The sequence below is a fragment of the Oryctolagus cuniculus genome, chromosome 21, assembly GCF_051225735.1.
Source record: "Oryctolagus cuniculus isolate XC-2025 breed Fujian yellow rabbit chromosome 21, ASM5122573v1, whole genome shotgun sequence".
NCBI lineage: Eukaryota > Metazoa > Chordata > Mammalia > Lagomorpha > Leporidae > Oryctolagus > Oryctolagus cuniculus.
This window is the reverse complement of record NC_142887.1, coordinates 26,379,955-26,388,140: the sequence shown is the minus strand read 5'-3', so window position 1 is coordinate 26,388,140 and position 8,186 is coordinate 26,379,955. Positions and strand designations below refer to the sequence as shown.

The 8,186-nt window shown below is 48.8% G+C and overlaps 1 long non-coding RNA gene across 1 annotated transcript; it reads right to left on the bottom strand.

Annotated features, from left to right (window-relative positions):
• Positions 1–7,246: 7,246 nt before the first annotated feature.
• LOC149119867 (uncharacterized) lies at positions 7,247–7,815 on the bottom strand. Its single transcript, XR_016227304.1, has 2 exons — positions 7,688–7,815; positions 7,247–7,585 (listed from the first exon to the last, which is right to left on the bottom strand). It is a non-coding gene; the product is annotated as an uncharacterized LOC149119867 (long non-coding RNA).
• Positions 7,816–8,186: the final 371 nt, after the last annotated feature.

The window sequence follows — 8,186 nt, the reverse complement described above, 5'->3', positions numbered from 1 at the left end:
CTCTCTCTCTTTCTCTTGCTCTCTCTTCTCTACCTTTCAAATAAAGGAAATAATTGTAATATCTTTGACACAGGATTTCTGAATGCCTTATTTGAGATAAGTAGATAAAGGATTATGACTAGTACAAAGTAAGACATAACAAACAGCTGCTATTGCTGTTATCCAAGAAAGCAGAATTGTCAATGAAAAGCATTTGTATTCATGTTTAATAAAATTTAAAATTTAAATTTTGTTTCATAAATTTGTACCTCACCTCACCTCGTGCCCGATCTAAGAAATTCAGTGCTATGTTCTTGCCAAAGATTCTAAATTTCACACATCTCATCTTGATATTTCCAAACTCAGAGACTTACCAGAAATCCTCACACATCTACCAACACACATATATCTAGAATAGAACCTGAAACAGAAATCATAAGACATTAATAGTGATTTCTCTCTGAGTGATAGAAATATGGGTGATTTTAGTCATCTTTTTGGTTTTTAAGAAACAAACTACAATGAGCACGTATTACTTTTATAACTAGAATACAAGTAATAAAAATGATGAATCTGATGGCAGACAGAGGGGGAAAATAGCACCCAAATGCTTAAATTTGTGCAAATACATTGATGCATCCATGATTTAATCATTCATTCAGTGACATTTCTTGTGTATCTGCTTTGTGCCGAGCGCCTTGTTAGTGTGATGAATAAGACAAACGTGGTCTTTGCCTTATAGAAGTATTTTCTCTCTCTTAGTTTTTGGTGTTACTATGATATATGCATTTTTGCTTTAAACCGGTTTTTTTTTTTAAAGATTTATTTATTTATTTATTTATTTGGACGGCAGAGATACAGCAAGAGAGGGAGAGAGAGATCTTCCATCTGCTGTTTCTCCAGATGGCTGCGACAGCCGAGACAGAGCCAGGCGGAAGCCGGGAGCCAGGAGCTTCATCCCTGTCTAAATACTAGAGTACTTCAAAAAGTTCTTGAAAATGGAATTAAAAGATGTTTATTTTGGTGCAAAAAAAAAAAAAATCCACGCATATACGGATTCCTTGAAAAGCTCCTGGAAATTCATATGGAAAACCTATGCATGGGTTTCAAAATTTTTAAAGCCGAAGTTTCTCCAGAAATTCTCACAGAAGGATCTGCCTTCCTGCTCTTACACTGCTAGTGAGCGGCTGTTGACAGTTCTGCAACATCTGTTCATTCTGGTTGTCTGTTGCTGAACAGAAGAGAGAAGTTGGTAGTTTAAGACAGTTGTTTTTGCTACACCTCACAGTTCCATCAGGCAGAAATTCAGAGAGGGCTCTGCTAGCCAGTTCTGGCTCAGGACTTTCATGCAGTTTTTTTTTTTTGTTTGTTTGTTTGTTTGTTTGACAGGCAGAGTGGATAGTGAGAGAGAGAGACAGAGAGAAAGGTCTTCCTTTGCCGTTGGTTCACCCTCCAATGGTCGCCACGGCTGGCGTGCTGCAGCCGGCGCACCGCGCTGATCCGAAGCCAGGAGCCAGGTGCTTCTACTGGTCTCCCATGGGGTACAGGGCCCAAGCACCTGGGCCATCCTCCACTGCACTCCCTGGCCATAGCAGAGAGCTGGCCTGGAAGAGGGGCAACCGGGACAGAATCCGGCGCCCCAACCGGGACTAGAACCCGGTGTGCCGGCGCCGCTAGATGGAGGATTAGCCTAGTGAGCCGCGGCGCCGGCCTTTCATGCAGTTTTACTGGTCCATGTAGCGGTTGGAAATGGAGTCCTGGGAAGCTGGCTGGACATCTCTTTACTGTCTCGTGTTACGGCCCCCAGGCCCTTCCACGTGTCTCCCCCTAAACACTGAATTGCGCTTCCCACAGCAGAGCTGCTCACGTGGTAAATATCCCAAGACAGCAAAGTAGAAGAGCGTATAATTTTTATGGCTAAGGCTCAGAAGCCACAGTGTCTCTTCTGCCATATTCCATTAGTGAGGTAGTCACAATGGGCTTACCGGGTTCAAAGGAAGCGGGCCCCAGATCCTACCTCTTTGCAAGAGGAATGTCAGTCATTGTCTGAAGAGCATGAGGAATGGGAGAGGTTGTTGTCACCAGCTGCGACACTGATCTGCAACACCACCAAAATAAAAGAACCTACAGTACTCTGAACAAAGATCCTGTATGATGGGTCCCAGCCCTCAGAAGTTGATGTACACGTACATAAAGGATGTTGGCTGCAGCATTTCTTCACAAAGCCAAAATGTTGAAATAACCCAAAAGCCCAACAACAGAGGATTTGCTAACCAAAGTAAGGTATAAAACATCTGCAGCCACTAAAAAGATTGAAAGTGGATCTATACGAAAGGTTATTGGGGCCCAGTAGTGTGGCACAGAGGGTTAAAGCCCCGACCTGCAGCACCAGGATCTCATATGGGTGCTGGTTCAGGTCCTGGCTGCTCCACTTCTGATCCAGCTCTCTGCTATGGCCTGGGAAAGCAGTAGAAGATGGCCCAAGTCCTTGGGCCCCTGCACCCACGTGGGATACCCAGAGGAAGCTTCTGGCTCCTGGTTTCGGATCAGCGCAGCTCCAACCGTTGCAGCCAACTGGGGAGTGAACCTCTGGCTTTCAAATAAATAAATCTTAAAAGAAAATGAAATGGTATGTGAACTATTAATTCATATACTTCCCTTTCCTAAAAGTCTTTTTTTCTTAATGAATGTATTAGAGAGATGGAGAGAGAATGAGAAATCTTTGATCTACTGCTTCACTTCTGAAATGCTCACCACAAAAGGACTGGGCTGGGCTGAAACCAGGAACCCACAACCCTTCCACTTGGATGGCAGGAAGTGTTAACCCAAGTGTTAATGCCATCGCCTGCTGCCCCCCAAAGTGCACAAAGCAGGAAGCTGGAATCGCAAACAGCATTGGGAATCAGACCCAGAAACTCCAATATGGGATGTGGGCATCCTAACTGCTGTGTAGAATGCGCACCCCTTCAACAATCATTTAAAAATTGAAAAGCCAGCAAGTGTCCATTGATGGGCAGACAGAAGAACAACACCTGGCATATCCATACAAATGAATATTAACCAACCTTAAAAGGAAGGAAATTCTGACATGAAGCAACATGGATGAACTTTGAGAATGCTATGTAAAGTAAAATAAACCAGACACAAAGGTCACATAGAGTATGACTGCACACAGGTGGGGTGCAAGAATATTCGAGGGGCCAGCGCTGTGGGGTAGCGAGTAAAGCCGCCGCCGGTGGTGCTGGCATCCCATACGGGCACTGGTTCGAGTCCCGGCTCCTCCACTTCTGATCCAGCTCTCTGCTGTGGCCTGGGAAAGCAGTAGAGGATGGCCCAAGTCCTTGGGGCCCTGCACCCATGTGGGATATCTGGAGGAAGCTCCTGGCTCCTGGCTTCAGATTGCCCCAACTCTGGCTGTTACAGCCACTTGGGGAATGAACCAGCGGATGGAAGACCTCTCTCTTTGCCTCTGCTTAGCTCTGGCCACCAGGCTTACGTGGGGGACTGACATTGTGACACAGAGGGTGAAGCCTCAGATCTGGCATCTCATAAAGGAGCACCAGTTCAAGTCTCAGCTGCACTGTTTCCAGTTCAGCCTGGATACTTGGGTCATCTTCCATTGCTTTTCCAAGCATGTTAGCAGGGGATCGGATTGTAAGTAGAGTGGTCAAGACTCAAACTGGCATTCATATGGGATACTGGTGTTGCAGGAGGTGGCTTAACCCACTGTGCCACAAGGCCGGCCTCCATACAACATATTAGCGTTTGGGATAAAAGGACCTCTGAAAGTCTCCCTTCTATTGCCTGCAGAACCAAACCCAAAGGTCAGACTCACACCCTGACTGTCCTGTGCACATTCCCCCCTCCCCAGTCTCTGCCCATTGGAGGAGGGGGCAGTAGTTGGTGAGGGCTGCACCTGCATCAGGGGCTGTTCTGCTGAACCCCACATAGTCATCAAAGCGACTCTGCCAAGGCCGTGCGCCTTGCTCACTTCCTAGTGTGGTGGCGAGTGGCTGAGCCTCACTGTTGGCCCCTGGGGTTTTTGGCTTCTAGAGTGGGAAGTGGGCTTTCCCAAGACCACACGTAGCAGGGAACCCCACAAACACAGAAAGAGGAGCACCTATGCTAGGAAGAAACAAAAAGGAAAGAAGGAGACATGTTTCTTTGTGTTTTTTTTTAAAGATTTTATTCAAGAGGTACAGTTATGGACAGAGAAAGGGAGAGACAGAGAGAGAGAGGTCTTCCATCCGCTGGTTCACTCCCCAAACGGCCACGGTCTGGAGCTGGGCCGATCCGAAGCCAGGAGCCAGGAGCTTCTTCTAGGTCTCCCACACAGGTGCAGGGGCCCAAGGACTTGGGCCACCTTGTGCTGCTTTCCCAGGCCATACCAGAGAGCTGGATCAGAAGTGGAGCAGCCGAGACTCAAACCGGCATCAATATGGGATGCCGGCACTGCAGGCGGAGGCTTTTAGCCCACTACACCAAATTGCCAGCCCCTCTTTGGTGTTTTCTGACCCAGACCTCTGCCCAGACAGTGTTTGCAACTATCTCCTTTGTGCCCCAATAGAGCTGGACCCTGCCGCCCATGGGGGCACCTCTACTGGTAGCCATTACTCTCCCTTGGTTACATGCCTAGGATCCCTGCCATCATTCATCCTTGTGTCTGTGCAGGTACTGGAAATTCAGGGGTACATGAGATGGGCAGCATCCTTGCCCCCCCCCCCCGAGCCTCTGGGCTATGGGAGAGACAGTAACAAAAGCCGGAGGACACAGACATGGGGTGTACAGAGTCCATAGGAGGGCACACAGAGGAATGAAACTGGGCAGGGACAGAGGGAGTGTATTGAACCCTATACGCCTATAGGGGGTGCTGTTGTTTTGTCTGCCAGGGATATTCTCTCCTGTGTGTCCACCCCTTACCACCTCTTGGGGTCTCAGTCACTGTCAATCACAGAGCTCTGTCCCTCCCCCTCCCCCACCTGCTGGGCCTGTGAGCCAGTTTGGCCAGTCAGAACACCCATTCCCATGTACACAGGGGCTGGCCCAGGACTGGCTATGTTAGCCGAAGTCTTCTCTGACTTTGATAGAAGGAAACTAGGAGACAGATCATAAGCTGTAAGGACAGTGTAAGCTGGGGTTACTTGCCGTCTGCCTAGATCCCACGGAGGCAGTGGGCACAACAGGCAAGCATGAGGCTCACGCATGAAGGAAAATGGGGTGGGAGAGCCATGTCCTTGGAGGCCTGGGATTCATCTGTCCCTGATAATCCCTTCTAGACTTCTTAGTTGTGTGACTTAAGTTTTCATGTACGTGTTTATTTGAGAAGCAGAGAGACAGACAACTGCCATTGGTTATTTCATTCTCCACACAGGGGCGATGGCCAGGACTGAAGCCTGGAGTGAGAAACTCAGTCCAGGTCTCCCACATTGGGGCAGGAATCCAATCAACTGAGTCATTACTGCCGCTTCCCAGGGTCTGCGTTGCCCGGAGGACAGAGTCAGCAGGTGGAGCCGGGTATCAAACCCGGGCACTCCAATGTGGAATATGTGCTTCTTAATCACTAAACATAAGCTCCTTATTAACTTTCTAAAATCTAGTTTAGGGGGCCAGTGCTGTAAGTATAGTAGGTTAAGCCTCCACCTGCAGTGCCGACTGCCCATATGGGCACCGATTCAAGTACCGGCTGCTCCACTTCTGATCCAACTCCCTGCCAACGTGCCTGGGAAAGCAGTGGAAGATGGTCCAAGTCCTTGGGCCCCTGTACCCACGCGGGAGACCCGGAAGAAGCTCCTGGCTCCTGGCTTCAGATCAGCCCAGCTCCAGATGTGCATGGTGACATGGTTCCAGGGAGGACGAGATGTTCCATAGTGGAGACCCCTGATGTATACCAGGTCAAGGTCAATATTAACAGTGGTGAGTCACAGTGGTGGTGCAAACCCTTGACAGGATGTGATGAGAATGGTTCTGCCTCTCTTACCTTCCTCCAAAAAACTCTCAAGTCCAGTCTAATCAAAAAATATCTGTCTGGGGGCCGGCTCTGTGGTGTAGTGGGTAAAACCACCACCTGCAGTGCCGGCATCTCATATGGGCGCTGGTTCAAGTCCCGGCTGCTCCACTTCCGATCCCCCTCTCTACTATGGCCTGGGAAAGCAGTAGTCCTTGGGCCCCTGCACCCACATGGGAGACCTGGAAGAAGCTCCTGGCTCCTGGCTTTGAATCGGCACAGCTCCGGCTGTTGTGGCCAATTGGGGAGTGACCCATCGGATGGAAGATCTCTCGATCTCTCTCTCTCTCTCTCTCCTTCTCTCTCTGTGTAATTCTTTCAAGTAAAATAAATAAATCTTTAAAAAAATATATCTGTCTGACCAACATGCCTCAAAGCCGTCAAGGTCATCACAAAGAAGGGATTTGAGAAGCTTGTCATGGCCGAGAGGAAGCTAAGGAGACACAACAGCTAAGGGCAATGTGGTGTTCCTGGAGGGAAGAGTAACAAGGACCCAAGGTAAAAACTCGGAGAATCTGGATAAAGAATGGACCTCAGTTAATGATAACGTACCGACTGTGGTTCAGTCATTATAACAAACACCCCACACTAATAAAAGATGTTAATAAAGGAAAAGGCTGAATGTGGCCTATCTGGGAATCTTTGTATTCGCTTTGCAGCATTTCTTTGCATATTAAAACTGTTCTAAAAGTTAAGTTCACTTTTTTTTTAAGATTTTATTAATTTATTTGAAAGGTAGAGTTACAGACAGTGTGAGAGAGAGACAGAAAGGTCTTCCTTCCATTGGTTCACATCCCAGATGGCTGCAACGGCCAGAGCTATGCTGATCCGAAGCCAGGAGCCAGGAGCGTCTTCCTGGTCTCCCATACAGGTGCAGGGGCCCAAGGACTTGGGCCATCTTCTACTGCTTTCCCAGGCCACAGCAGAGAGCTGGAAGGAAAGAGGAGCAACTAGGACTAGAACTGGTGCCCATATGGGATGCCGGCGCTGCAGGCGGAGGATTAACCTACTGCATCATGGTGCCGGCCCCAAGTTCACTTTTTTTAAAAAGTACTTTGATCAGTGATCACAACTGGCTCTCACTGGCCCGAAGACCCCGCCCTCATTTCTGGAAGGTGAATCAGTCTGAAAGGGGAGTCCATGAGAAGCAGAGAGCTTTAGCTGACAGCTCAGGTGAATGAGAGCAGGCACAAAGGCACAAGGGACCTCCAGAGAAATGCGCCCAGAGAGAGCTCTGCGGCTTCCTTTTACTGTAACCGAGAATTTCTTCTTTGTTTTTCTTTTTTTAAGATTTATTTATTTATTTGAAAGAGTTACGCAGAGAGAGAGGAGAGGCAGAGAAGTCTTCCATCTGGTGGTTCATTCCCAACTGGCTGCAACTGCTGGAGCTGTGCCGATCCAAAGCCACGAGCCAAGAGCTTCTTCCAGGTCTCCCACATGGGTGCAGGGGTTCAAGGCCTCGGGCCACCTTCTATTGCTTTCCCAAGGCCACAACAGAGAGCTGGATCGGAAGTGGAGCAGCCGGGTCTTGAACCGGCGCCCATATGGGATGCAGGCGCTTCAGGCCAGGGTGTTAACCTGCTGTGCCACAGCGCTGGCTTCCTAGAGAATTTCAATTCAATTGAAAAATATGAGAGGTGGGGCAGGTGTTTAGTTTAGCAATTAGGATGCCAGTTGAAACGTGTGCATCCTATGTTAGAGTACCTGGATCGGATTCCTCACTGGCTCCTCGCCCCAGCTTCTGGTTGTGTAGACCCTGGGAGGCCGCAGGTGATGGCTCACGTGACTGGGTTCTTGCCACCCATGTGGGAGATCTGGATTGAGTGCCCAACTTTAAAGAAATGTTTATTTTCATTCTATTTGAAAAACAGACACACATACACATGCGCGCACAGAGGAGAGAGAGACTGAAACTGAGGCAGAGACAGAGACTTATCCATTCCCCCCAAAAGCCAGCAAAAGCCACCACTGGGCCAGGCTGAAGCCAGGAGCCAGGAACTCAATCCAGACCCCTCACGTCATGACCAGGGCAGGGAACCAGATACTTGAGTTATCACCTGCTGCATCCCAGAGTGCATATTAGCAGGGAGCTGGAATTGGAAGTGAAGCAAGACTTGAACCCAGACAGCCTGATATGGGGTGCAGGCATTCCGAGTGGTGTCTTAGCTGCTGCCCCAAGCACCTGCCCTCCTACCGCTTTCCT